The 14,445-nt window shown below is 48.5% G+C and overlaps 1 pseudogene; it reads left to right on the top strand.

Moving 5' to 3' along the window:
* Positions 1–365: 365 nt before the first annotated feature.
* On the top strand, positions 366–477 carry LOC116973817 (annotated as a pseudogene).
* Positions 478–14,445: the final 13,968 nt, after the last annotated feature.

Below are 14,445 nucleotides of genomic sequence, written 5' to 3'. Positions count from 1 at the left end.
TTGGAGTAGAGGCTTTTTCTGTTTCATCTTTGTTTGGACACAGTGAGAAACATCAACTGATCTCCAGGGCTGTTCTTCAATTCCTGCAAGTTACAGGACTGTATGTAAGGATTTAGTTCAAACTTTGACCTGTGGAGGGCAGTAATACGCTTAGCAGCGTCTACACTGCCGGAATCCTACAAGAAGAAGAAGTAGAGTGAGTGAGATGCTGCTGCTGCGTGGGGTCGGGGTCACAGTCGGGGACTCTCGGACGTGCCTCTCGCCTCTCACCTTGTCCAGTGAATATCGGGCGGCCCCCTCAGGGTCGACCGACAATGAGGAGGAGAGTGCGTGTGTTAAATACATGTTTAGTGTGGCTACTCTCTGCCTACGGCCATACTAGCCTGAACACGCCCGATCCCGTCTGATCTCGGAAGCTCTCAGGCCTGGTTAGTACTTGGATGGGAGACCGCCTGGGAATACCAGGTCTCGTAGGCTTTTATTTCTCCCTCCCACCACCGGGACACACACTCTCTCTCTCTCTCTTTCTCTTTCTCTCTCTCTTTAACTCTCCTCCTCGCTCTTTTCCTTTCTCGTTCAAGTGCACAAATAAATAAATAAACAAACAAACACACACACCTATCCAAGTCAATTTTGCACACTAAACTAATCTGTTGTGTGGGACCTCATCAAAGGCTTTTTGTTCCTTTCTACAATGTTACGATGATTTTGTGTTTTTTTCTGCTTTATGCTTGGGTGGGTGAGTGAGTGAGTGGGTGAGAGAGTGAGTGAGATGCTGCTGCTGCTGCTGCGTGGGGTCAGGGTCGGGGACTCTCGGCCGTGCCTCTCGCCTCTCACCTTGTCCAGTGAATGTCGGGCGGCCCCCTCAGGGTCGACCGACAATGAGAAGGAGAGTGCGTGTGTTAAATACACGTTTAGTGTGGCCACTCTCTGCCTACGGCCATACTAGCCTGAACACGCCCGATCCCGTCTGAGGCTCAGGCCTGGTTAGTATTTGGATGGGAGACCGCCTGGGAATACCAGGTGCCGTAGGCTTTTTTTACCCTCTCCCACCACTGGGGGACACACTCTCTCTCTCGCTCTCTCTCTCTTTAACTCTCCTCCTCGCTCTTTTCCTTTCTCGTTCAAGTGCACAAACAAATAGACAAACACACACACACATCGATCCAAGTCAATTTTGCACACTAAACTAATCTCTTGTGTGGGACCTCGTCAAAGGCTTTTTGATCCTTTCTACAATGTTACGATGATTTGGGTTTTTTGGGGGGTTTTTGCTTGGGTGAGTGAGTGAGCCAAGTCAAGTCAAGTCAAGTTTATTCGTCACATACACATACGAGATGTGCAGTGAAATGAAAGTGGCAATGCTCGCGGACTTTGTGCAAAAAGACAAACAAACAAACAACCAAACAAACTACAAACAGAATGGAACAGAATCACATATTCTTTTACATATTAAATATGGTGGGCGGAAGGAAAAGGGGAAAAAAACATCAATTAAAAAAAAAGCAGTAGAGTGGTACAGTAAAGTTAGTCCCTGGTGAGATTGGAGTTTACAGTCCTAATGGCCTCCGGGAAGAAACCCCTTCGCAACCTCTCCATTCTCACAGCATGGCAACGGAGGGGTTTGCCTGAACGTAGCAGCTGGAACAGTCCGTTGCATGGGTGGAAGGGGTCTCCCATGATCTTATTGGCACTGGAGTTGCACCTCCTGATGTATAGTTCCTGGAGAGGGGCGAGTGAAGTTCCCATAGCCCCCTTGGGGTCGACCGACAATGAGAAGGAGAGTGCGTGTGTTAAATAGGAATGCTTCAATCTATAATAACTGAAAATGTATTTAATCTCTTAATTTTTAATAAAGTTATGGGCTTTTGACTGTCCTTGATCACAGCTTTTGAGTTAAGTCAATGGAAAAGCAATAGGGAACAAGATGCTAATTTCTGAGTATGAAAATGGCCATAACTTTTTTTAATACTGAAGGTATGAAAGTGAATTAGGTGTCAAATTAAACTTATTTTTATGCTTTATCTGATGGGATAAATTACAGACTTGATTTTTTAAATCTCAAAATGTTGTAACATTGTTACTGAGTTATGCAATCATCTTTTCAAAAAGGATTATTCAAATATAAATAACAGTTTAATAAATATATAGTTTAAATTCCATTTGGAATATTTTGGACCAAGAACCAATTATTGGAAAAAACGTCTACGTTTGGAAAAAAAAAGAAAAGCGTTTTTACCTTTTGAAAAGTGGTGTAAATCGAAATAATGAATGTAATCAAAAATAAAAAGATTTTCAAAACAAACAAAAATAAAAAAGGGCAGAAAACCCAGTTTTTTTATCGAACTGTGTTCCGGAGTCCGTCGTTGTGGAGAAGCGAACTCCCAATGTATGACCGTTGGTGGAGAACGTTCTGGAAACGAACAGCTTCTTCCCAGCGGGCAACGCGAGCGGGAAATAACGGGCGGCAACGGCTGAGGTGGATTGGGCGGGAGCGATCGTCGACAGTTGGTCGTGCGGGGACAGTTGTTCGGGAGCGATGGTCGACGGCAGGACCGTGCGGTTAACGGACGTGGACAGGTGTGAGTGGGGGAGGGAGCTGACGCCGGGTCGGGGGGGGGGGGGGGGGGGGGGGGGACGAGCGCTGACAGTTGCGGTTGGTGAATGAGCGAGCGTCGCCCGCTGGGAAGGAACCGTTTCCAGCAAAGATTATAGAGGAGCTCCGCTATAGGATCTTTGGTTTCCAGAAGGTTCTTCACCAACGGTCATTCATTCGTAGTTCGCTTCTCGAACAGCTGGCGGCGGTTCACAGGCCAATTGACAATTGAATCGGCAACAGTTGGACCGTGCGGTTAACGGGCGGACACTGCTGGGTGGGGGGGATGGGGTAGGTGCCGGTGCGGGCTGTTGTTTGATGGGCGCCGACAATTGAGAGGGTGAAGGCGGGCGGGAAGTGTCAACAGCTGGACGGCCGTGAGCGAACGAGCGTCCATAGTTGGGTCATAGAAAGGGGGAAACTTTTTTTCAAAGTTGAAAAGAGAGTTGATCCCGGGCGGGGAGGGAGCTGACACCGGGCGCGGGGGAGGTTAACGTCGACAGGGAGGGGGTAGAGAGTGGGGCAGAGGGGGAGAAGAGAGAGAGAAGGAGAGGCCCTCTTCGGCCCACCGAGTCCGCTCGACCAGTGATCCCCGCACACTTGCGTTATCCTACACGCACTGGGAACAATTTACAATTTTTGCCGAAGCCAATTAACCTACAAACCTGTACGTCTTTGGAGTGTGGGAGGAAACCGGTGCACCCGGAGAAAACCCACGCAGGGTTTAGTTTAGAGATACAGCACGGAAACAGGCTATCGTATCCAGACCGATCAGTGACCCCAGCACATTAACACACCCCTACACACACGATGGACAATTTACATTTATACCAAGCCAATTTACCCACAAACCTGTACGTCTTTGGAGTGTGGGAGGAAACCGAAGATCTCGGAGAAAACCCACGCAGGTCACGGGGAGAAGGTACAAACTCCGTACAGACAGCACCTGTAGTCGGGATGGAACCCGGGTCTCTGGCGCTGTGAGGCAGCAACTCTACCACTGCGCCGCCGTGCCACACTAGCAGAATGCAGAATGCATTGGGCTTGTTGGGGAAGGTCCCATTGTTACCAGCGATAATGTCCAGCATCACGTTGGAGCCCGTTGGAGCGTGCAAGCCTTGCCACAATCTATGGATGTCCCTGTAGTTATTCTAGCACCAGCCTCATCCATATTTCCCACCTGGCATCTTTAATGGGCTTGTAAACGTCGTGGATAGATGTCTTGACCACTGCAGACATGGACTTCACCTGGTAGTGGATGGACCTCATGGATCACCATGGTTGGGGAACACAGGTATCATCTTCTTTTGTAAGCAAGCCTCTCCACACTTGCTGATGTAGTCTGTCATGAAGTTGTGGATGCAGCCCAGATCATCGCACAAACCAACCTCTCTTCCATTGACTCCATCTACACCTCACGCTGCCTCGGCAAGGCCAGCAGCATAATCAAGGACCAGTCTCACCCTGGCTTCTCCCCTCTCCCATCAGGCAAGAGGTACAGAAGTGTGAAAACGCACACCTCCAGATTCAGGGACAGTTTCTTTCCAGCTGTTATCAGGTAACTGAATCATCCTACCACAACCAGAGAGCGGTCCTGAACTACTATCTACCTCATTGGAGACCCTTGCACTATCTTTAATCGGACTTTACTGGACTTTATCTTGCACTAAACGTTTATCATATATCAGCATTCATAGTTTTATCTACAGTTTTATCTACCACCAGGTGGCGCTTCGATGGCAGCCTCGTCAACAGTCTGTCTTTTTGTTTTATGTATGGGAAGGCGGGTCGGGGGAAACTTTTTTCACTCTCTTACCTTGCCAGAGATGCGATTGTTTTCCGGATCGTATCTCCGGTTGCTCTGCGGCCTAACATCGTGGAGCCGGAGGCCTCGCTAGAGACTAATGTTGAGCCCCATCACGGGGCGTGGACTTACCATCGGATCCGACCCCTTGCGGACTTTAACATCGAGGAGCTCGCAGTCTCGGGGTGAGACCGACGTCGGGAAGCTCCAGAAGCCGCACAATGTTCGACTGGCCCCGATCCGGGGTAGATCGCCCAGTGTGGGGGAGCTGAGATTCCCCCCCCCCCCGATGCAGGAGCTTGATCGCCCCGACGAGGAGGCCCGAGTCGGCTACGGGAGTAAGATCGTCCCGTCAACGGAAGGTTAGCGCCCCCCGACCGCAACAGGACAAAGAAGGAAGAGATTGAATTTTTCTCGCTTTCCATCACAGTGGGGAATGTGGTGGGGTCACTGTGGTGGATGTTCATGTTAAAATGTATTTAGTGTGTCTTGTTGCTTTTTATTGGTACGACTGTACGGCAAATCAAATTACTCGTATGTTGCAAAACATACTTGGCTAATAAAATATGATTAAGTCCAAGTTCACATTTATTGCCACGTGCACCAGTTAAGGTTCAGTAGAATTTGATTTATCATGCAGCCACACAAACAAAAAGAGCACAATACACAATAGAATACAACATGAACATCCAGCACAGTGGAATCAACATTCTTCACTGTGGTGTAAGGCAACAAAGTTCAGTCAGTCCTCCTCCTGTGTTCACCCGTGGTCGGGGCCATGAACCCTCCGTAGTCGCGGCTACAGACGGCGCCATCTACAGGCCCTCTGGTCGGGACTTCAATCAGGCCAGCCTACACTGTGCAGCTGTACACACAGCACCATCAGAAATATAGAGGTGGGTAAAAGCACGAGGGGAATAGATCGGGGCAGACCCACCCACCCACAGAGTCTTTGACCAAGAGTTGAGGAATCAAGAACCAGAGAACACAGGTTTAAAGTGAATTGGGGGGAAGTTTCAATAGGGATCTGAGGGGTTACTTTTTCACACAAAGGGTGGTGGGTGTCTGGAATGAGCTGCCGGAGGAGGTAGTTGAGGCTGGGACTATCGCACTGTTTAAGAAACATTTAGACAGGTACATGGATAGAACAGGTTTAGAGGGACGTGGGGCAAATACGGGTAGGTGGGACTAGTCATTATAATGCAAAGACGTGTAGGTACAGCGACGGGTGGTGCCCCGTGCCGACAGCTGTTCATCCTTTCCACATGTTGTTTTGAGTTCAGTATGTCTAAAAGTGTGTTTTAATGTGTGGGTGGGTGGGGGCGGGGAATAGGGGAAACTGTTGTTCAGTCACTGACCTCGGTGGAATGCGACTTTTCTCCCAGTCGCATTTTCGCCCTCCCTCGCGGCCTAACAGCTTGGATTGGTGCGGCCTTTCCCGGAGTCGGGTCTGGAGCTTCAGCAGTGGGCGCAGTGCGGACTTTCCATCACGGAGCGGGCGAACCCTTGCCGGGAGTCGCCAGAGAGGAGTGCTCCGATCACTGGCCTGGTGACTTTGACATCATGGGGCTGTGGTCTGCGGAGCCTCTAGCCGCGGGCGTGGAGTGGACTTACCATCGCGGAGTCTGGGATCGCTGGAGAAGAGCTCCGACCGCCGGCCTGGGGACTATAACATCGTGACGCCCCGGTCTCCGGTAGGAAGCGGCCGATTCGGGACCTCCAAGCCGTGGAGTGTCCGTCCGTCCCGACGTCGGAATTTGATTTATCATGCAGCCACACAAACAAAAAGAGCACAATACACAATAGAATACAACATGAACATCCAGCACAGTGGAATCAACATTCTTCACTGTGGTGTAAGGCAACAAAGTTCAGTCAGTCCTCCTCCTTTGTTCACCCGTGGTCGGGGCCATGAACCCTCCGTAGTCGCGGCTACAGACGGCGCCATCTACAGGCCCTCTGGTCGGGATGATCCAAATTCCGACGTCGGGACGGACGGACACTCCACGGCTTGGAGGTCCCGAATCGGCCGCTTCCTACAGGAGACCGGGGCGTCACGATGTTATAGTCCGCAGGCCGGCGGTCGGAGCTCTTCTCCAGCGATCCCAGACTCCGCGATGGTAAGTCCACTCCACGCCCGCGGCTAGAGGCTCCGCAGACCACAGCCCCATGATGTCAAAGTCACCAGGCCAGCGATCGGAGCACTCCTCTCTGGCGACTCCCGGCAAGGGTTCGCCCGCTCCGTGATGGAAAGTCCGCACTGCGCCCACTGCTGAAGCTCCGGACCCGACTCCGGGAAAGGCCGCACCAATCCAAGCTGTTAGGCCGCGAGGGAGGGCGAAAATGCGACTGGGAGAAAAGTCGCATTCCACCGAGGTCAGTGACTGAACAACAGTTTCCCCTATGTCCCGCCCCCACCCACCCACACATTAAAACACACTTTTAGACACTGAACTCAAAACAACATGTGGAAAGGATGAACAGCTGTCGGCACGGGGCACCACCCGTTGCTGTACCTACACGTCTTTGCATTATAATGACTAGTCCCACCTACCCGTATTTGCCCCACGTCCCCCTAAACCTGTTCTATCCATGTACCTGTCTAAATGTTTCTTAAACAGTGTGATAGTCCCAGCCTCAACTACCTCCTCCAGCAGCTCATTCCAGACACCCACCACCCTTTGTGTGAAAAAGTAACCCCTCAGATCCCTATTGAAACTTCCCCCCAATTCACTTTAAACCTGTGTTCTCTGGTTCTCGATTCCTCAACTCTTGGTCAAAGACTCTGTGGGTGGGTGGGTCTGCCCCGATCTATTCCCCTCGTGCTTTTACCCACCTCTATATTTCTGATGGTGCTGTGTGTACAGCTGCACAGTGTAGGTTGGCCTGATTGAAGTCTCTGGCTACGATGAACAAGGCCTCAGGGTATTTTGCTTCAGTGACACTGCTGACAGTGTGGAGTTCCCCAAGTGTAAAATGAACATCAACCTTGGGTGGATGTGACGATCTGCTGATGAAACCACCCGCCCTTGGACCCACCCAGTACCTGCCAACGCTTTGTCCTGATACATCCCTCTTCCAGCTCTCTTCCCCACCCCACCCCAATCAGTCTGAAAAAGGGTCCCCACCCAAAACCTCACCCATCCATGTTCTTAAGTACTTTTCAAGAGAGAGGTCAGACAAAAATGCTGGAGAAACTCAGCGGGTGAGGCAGCATCTATGGAGCGAAGGAATAGGCGACGTTTCAGCTTAAGACCCATCTTCACACATGTGGATGTGGGGTGGGGGGGCAAGAAGAAGAAAGGAAGAGACGGAGACAGTGCGCTGTGGGAGAGCTGGGGAGGGAAAGGAAGGAGAAAGCAAGGACTACCTGAAATTGGAGAAGTCAAGGTTCAAGAGAGAGTTAGATTTAGATTTAGCTCTTCAGGCTAAAGGAATCAAGGGATCTGGGGAGTAAGCAGGAACGGGGGTACTGATTTTAGATGATCAGCCATGATCTTATTGAATGGCGGTGCTGGCTGGAAGGGCTGAATGGCCAACTCCTGCACCTATTTTTTTATGTTTCTCCAGAGATACTGCCTCACCCATTGAGCTACTCCAACACTTTGTGTCCCTTTAGTGTGAACCTCCATTGCAGTTATGGAGTCGCGTAGTCTGGCTTTATCTAGCTTTACCTTGCACTAAACGTTATTCCCTTATCATGTATCTGTACACTGTGAACGGCTCGATTGTAATCATGTATTGTCTTTCCGCTGACTGGTTAGCACGCAACAAAAGCTTTTCACTGTACCTCGGTGCACGTGACAATAAACTATAGAGCAAACTAAAGTAATGAGAGTAATACGGTGTGGAAACAGGATCTCCGGCACAACTTGCCCACGCCAACCAACATGTTCGATCTACACTAGTTCCTTGTTTCTATGTTGACATTGGAAAGCATTTTATCCGGATGCATCACAGCTCGGTTTGGGAACAGCTCCATCCAAGACCACAAGAAATTGCAGCGAATTGTGGACGTAGCCCAGACCATCGCACAAACCAACCTCCCTTCCATTGACTCCATCTACACCTCACGCTGCCTCGGCAAGGCCAGCAGCATAATCAAGGACCAGTTTCACCCCGGCCACTCACTCTTCTTCCCTCTCCCATCGGCCAAGAGGTACAGAAGTGTGAAAACGCACACCTCCAGATTCAGGGACAGTTTCTTCCCAGCTGTTATCAGGCAACTGAATCATCCCACAACAAGCAGAGAGCAGTCCTGAACTACTATCTACCTCATTGGTGACCATTGGAATACCTTTGATCAGACTTTACTGGCTTTACCTTGTACCAAACGTTATTCCCTTATCATGTATCTGTACACTGTGAAGGGATCGATTGGAATCATATATGGAGCATTCTCTGCTGCATAACACAAATAAACAGTTCAGGCTTGTAATAAAAAGCACGGAAAGATCGATCAAACTTTAAAAGATCAATAAACAGGCTGACATTTTCTTTGGCATATTTAAGCTGGGTTCTTTGGAATTCATTTTGAATTTTAAAGCCCTAGAAGAGCCTCTTACTTAATTTAGTAGAATCTTGTAATTATAGGAATTAATTTGTAAATGATTGTAAATGTCTGTGGACACGCTAGAGGCAGGAAACATGTTCCCAATGTTGGGGGAGTCCAGAACCAGGGGCCACAGTTAAAGAATAAGGGGTAAGCCATTTAGAACGGAGACGAGGAAACACCTTTTCTCACAGAGAGTGGTGAGTCTGTGGAATTCTCTGCCTCAGAGGGCAGTGGAGGACGGTTTTCTGGATGCTTTCAAGAGAGAGCTAGATAGGGCTCTTAAACATAACGGAGTCAGCGGATATGGGGAGAAGGCAGGAACGGGGTACTGATTGGGGATGATCAGCCATGATCACATTGAATGGTGGTGCTGGCTCGAAGGGCCGAATGGCCTACTCCTGCTCCTATTGTCTATTGGCGCGGATTCGATGGGTCGAAGGGCCTGTTTCCGCGCTGTATCTCTAAACTAAACCAAAGTAAACATTTTGTAAGAGCCAACCTGTAGTTTGCGTTAATTAGTCGCCATGAAGGCCTTTGAGCACATAGTCCTCACCCATCTGAAAACCCACACTGCCCCCATCATGGACCCTTTCCAATTTGCATATAGGGCCAACCGGTCTGTTGAGGATGCTATCAACTTAGCTCTTCACTATTCCCTTCATCATCTGGAATCACCGAACACCTATGCACGCATCCTGTTTATAGATTTTAGCTCGGCCTTTAATACTATACACCCGATTAAACTCTACAATAAAATGTTGGACATGAGCATCCACCCAGCCATGTGCCATTGGATTCTACACTTTCTAACAAACAGACAGCAAAGAGTCAAGGTGGGTGAAAAACTCTCCAGCCCTTTGACTCTCAACATAGGAGCCCCCCAAGGGTGCGTTCTGTCACCCCAGCTCTTCTCACTTTACACCAACAACCTCACATCCCAATGCAGCTCAGTTAAAATTTTTAAATATGCAGACGACACAACAATAATTGGCCTTATCTCAGACAACAAAGAATCACAATACCATCTAACAGTCGATAGCGCAGTCAAATGGTGCGCAGACAACAACCTCCAGCTTAATACTTCAAAAACCTTAGAAATCATCATAGATTTCAGACGCAATCAAAACCACAAACCCCCGGTCCATGTCAACTCTCACCCCATAACCTCCACGAACTCATTTAAGTTTCTAGGCACCTATATCTCCAATAATCTAAAATGGCACATCAATGCAGACCACGTCATCAAGAAAGGTCAACAACGCCTATATTTCCTCAGACAGCTCAAAAAGTTCAGAGTCGATAAACACCTCCTGGTCCGTTTCTATCAATCAATCATTGAAAGCATCATCACCTCCTCAATCACAGTCTGGTACGGTAACACCGATAGTCACTCACTACACAGAATACAACGCATTGTCTCCAAGGCCTCCAGGATCATCAACTCCCCCCTCCCCTCAATCCATTCCAGTTATCTCCAACGTACCTCAAAACGGGCAAAAAAGATCATCTCGGACCACTCCCATCCAGCAAATCATCTTTTTCAGTCTCTCCCTTCGGGGAGGCGCCTCAGGTCACTTGCTACTAAAACCACCCGCTTTAAAAACAGTTTCTTCCCCTCAGCAATAAGAACTCTCAATTCCGTCCAATAATCAGACAATAATATGACTTTTGATGTCTACAGTGTCTTGTCTATGGTCTTTGTTTGTTCTTTGCACTATGTATTGTTGGTGAGATTTGTGATTTGTGATGTGGTATGGATGCACTTTATTTCGGTGATCTGTGTTATTAGTGGTATGTAACAAAAGCAGTGTACCATCATGTACCGAACCCAAATACCACCAACCCTGGTTGCGTGGCAATTAAAGATTCTATTCTATTCTATTCTATTCTATTCTATTCTTTAGTAAGTGAATCAACGCCCTATTGCTATTTAATTTATAAAGGATGGAAAGTCAAGACCACTATGTAAATTTAAACTATCAAACTTCTGTGATTTTGTTTAAGTCCTTCTAATTTACCGGAAAAATAAATTGGTTCCCAAATCCTCATGAACTTTGCGGGTTGGAGCTCTAGGGAACTGCAGACAGCAGACAGCTCGCTGACTGTTGAATCAGCCCCTTGATCAGATGCAATGCTGCTGATGGCATCATAAATTAATGGCTAATAATGAAGCATAAAATTAGCACAGAGCCTTCTGAGATTTACTTTAGACTTTAGAGATACAGTGCGGACACAGGCCCTTCGGACCACTGAGAGCGTGTCGACCAGCGATCGCCCCGTACACTAGCACTATCCTACACACCAGGGACATTATACAGAAGATAATTAACTTACAAACCTGCGCTTCCCATTTACCCAATGCCCATGTACCTGACCAAATGTCTTTTGAACGTTGGGATAGTCCCTGCCTTAATTACCTCCTCCGGCAGCTCGTTCCATACACCCACCACCCTCTGTGTGAAAATGTTGCCCCTCAGGTTCCATTAAATCTTTCCACTCTCACCCCTTGAAATTATATCCTCTGGTTCTTGATTCCCCTGTTCTGGGTAAAAGAATCCATACATTTACCCGATCTATTCCCCTCTTGATCTTATACACCTCTATAAAATCATCCCTCATCCTCCTGCGCTCCAAGGAATAGAGTCCCAGCCTACTCAACCTCTCCCTACAGCTCAGATCCTCTAGTCCCGGCAACATCCTCGTAAATCTTCTCTGCCCCTTTTCCAGCTTGACAACATCTTTCCTATAACATGGTGCCCAGAACTGAACACAATATTCTAAATGTGGTCTCACCATTGTCTTGTGTAACAGGACCTTCCAACTTCTATACTCAATATTCCGACTGATGAAGGCCAATGTGCAGAAACCCTCTTGACCACCTTATCTACTGGACGCAGCCCAGACCATCACACAAACCAACCTCCCTTCCATTGACTCCATCTACACCTCATGCTACCTCGGCAAGGTCAGCAGCATCATCAAGGACCAGTCGCACACCGGCCACTCCCTCTACTCTCCTCTCCCATCGGGGAAGAGGTACAGAAGTGTGAAAACGCTCACCTCCAAATTCAGGGACAGTTTCTTCCCAGCTGTTATCAGGCAACTGAACCATCCTACCACAACCATAGAGCGGTCCTGAACTACTATCTACCGCATTGGAGACCCTCTGACTATCTTTAATTGGACTTTACTGGACTTTATTTTGCACTAAATGTTATTCCCTTGATCCTATGGGGATCATATGTGGATCTGGCCTACCTACTCTCTCTTTAAGATGTGAGACAAGAGGATTGAGGAGAAGCAGAGTGTGAAGCCAGAGGAAAGAATGTAGTTGGAGGGCAGAGGGGGGGGGGGGGGGAGAAATAGGTGGGAGCCTAGGTGGGTCACGGGGGTGGGGGTGAGGGGGCAAGGGAAGAGTAAGGGAAGAAGGGTGAGGGTGTTAGAATTAACTTCTTAGGCCCACCTTCGGTCGTGTCTGACCATGGGTGTATTCCCTATATGGAGGACGTCTGTGCGTGACTTTGTTTAACGTGGGAAGACTGGTGCACAGACAACCACCCCACGGTCCTTGACAGATCTGGATCAGGATCCAGTGACATTATTAAGGGCTTGGACATGCTAGAGGCAGAAAACATGTTCCCGATGTTGGAGTCCAGAACCAGGGGCCACAGTTTAAGAATAAGGGGTAAGCCATTTAGAACGGAGATGAGGAAACACTTTTTCTCACAGAGAGTGGTGAGTCTGTGGAATTCTCTGCCTCAGAGGGCAGTGGAGGCGGGTTCTCTGGATACTTTCAAGAGAGAGATAGATAAGGCTCTTAAAGATAGCAGAGTCAGGGGATATGGGGAGAAGGCAGGAACGGGGTACTGATTGTGGGATGATCAGCCATGATCACACTGAATGGCAGTGCTGGCTCGAAGGGCCAAATGTCCTACTCCTGCACCTAGTGTCTATTGGCATGGAGTCCAAGACGACCGGAGACCCTTTTCTGCCGCAGCCTTCATCCACCTTCCCAGCCGTTGTGACGCTCCACTAAGGTCAGCCATCGTCCTCCGCCTGTTCCACCGTTGAGGTCTTGGTTGGATTGCTCTTTGTCAGAGACCTCCCCCTCGACCTTACCGCCATGTGTGGCCCTACCAGGAGTGTAGCTCCAGACGGCATCGCTCTCAGGATCCCAGGTCCACACAAGCTTCTCCACCACGACAAGGTGACAATCCACGGAGAAGGAGAATTGAACCTACAATTGTAGAATTCAGTGTTTATGCTGCTCGGTTGTCAGCTACCCAAGCGGAATGTGACTGACGCTACAGGCCAATTCAACAGCAAGGACAATGGTGGGGTATTTTATGTCAATACTGCGTCTATTGATACAGGGCTGTACAACAAAATGCCGATGATTCAGTGTTCGATGGAACTTTTCCCCAAAAAGTCTTTCTTAAATAAATTGAAACCCCAAATGTTTCAATGCACCGTGGTCAAATTTTATTGATTGCATTTAGTTGCTTTTAACATTTCATTTATAATCTTCTACCAAATGTTGTTGATGAATAGAGGCGTTGGAGGCAATTAGAGCATTAGAGGCAACAATTGCAGACTGCTGACAACATATTTTGTCATTGTACCTCGGTACACGTGACAATAAACTAAACTAAACAGATGACACCAAGTCTGAAGAAGGGTCTCAACCCGAAATGATGGCTCTCACCCATTCAATAGACCATAAACAATAGGTACAGGGCCATTCGGCCCTTCGAGCCAGCACCGCCATTCAATGTGATCATGGCTGATCATCCCACAATCAGTACACCGTTCCTACCTTCTCCCCATATCCCCTGACTCCGCTATTTTTAAGAGCCCCATCTAGCTCTCTCTTGAAAGTATCCTGCCTCCACCGTCCTCTGAGGCAGAGAATTCCACAGATTCACCACTCTGTGTGAAAAAGTGTTTCCTCATCGCCGTTCTAAAAAGTGTTTCCTCATCTTACCCCTTATTCTTATATATTCCTTCTCTCCAGAGGTGCTGCCTATCCCGCTGAGTTTACTCCAGCATTTGGTGTCTATCCTCGGTGACATCAAGGTTGCTGGGGCTTGCAGGCTGTGAGGAAGGCTGTCAAAGTATACGGTGGGATATAGATCAGATGTGCGGAGAAATGGCAGATGGAGTTTAATCCGAGCAAGCGCGGCACGGTGGCGCAGTGGTAGAGTTGCTGCCTGACAACGCTTGCAGCGCAGGAGACCCAGGTTCGATCCCGGCTACGGGATCCTAACTGTCACTGTATGTCATGTCACTTGCGGGGCGGAGCACCAAGGCAAATTCCTTGTATGTGAATACTTGGCCAATAAGCTTAATCCATTCATTCGTCTGTACAGAGTTTGTACATCTTCCCCATGACATGACTGCTTGGGATTTCTCCGAGATCTTCGGTTTACTCCCACACCCCAAAGACGTGCAGGTTTGTAGGCTAAGTGGCTTGGTGTAAGTGTAAATTGT

Source organism: Amblyraja radiata, chromosome 5 (assembly GCF_010909765.2).
Source record: "Amblyraja radiata isolate CabotCenter1 chromosome 5, sAmbRad1.1.pri, whole genome shotgun sequence".
Lineage (NCBI taxonomy): Eukaryota > Metazoa > Chordata > Chondrichthyes > Rajiformes > Rajidae > Amblyraja > Amblyraja radiata.
Note: the sequence above shows the minus strand (reverse complement) of the source record. Positions and strands in the feature narration are given on the sequence as shown.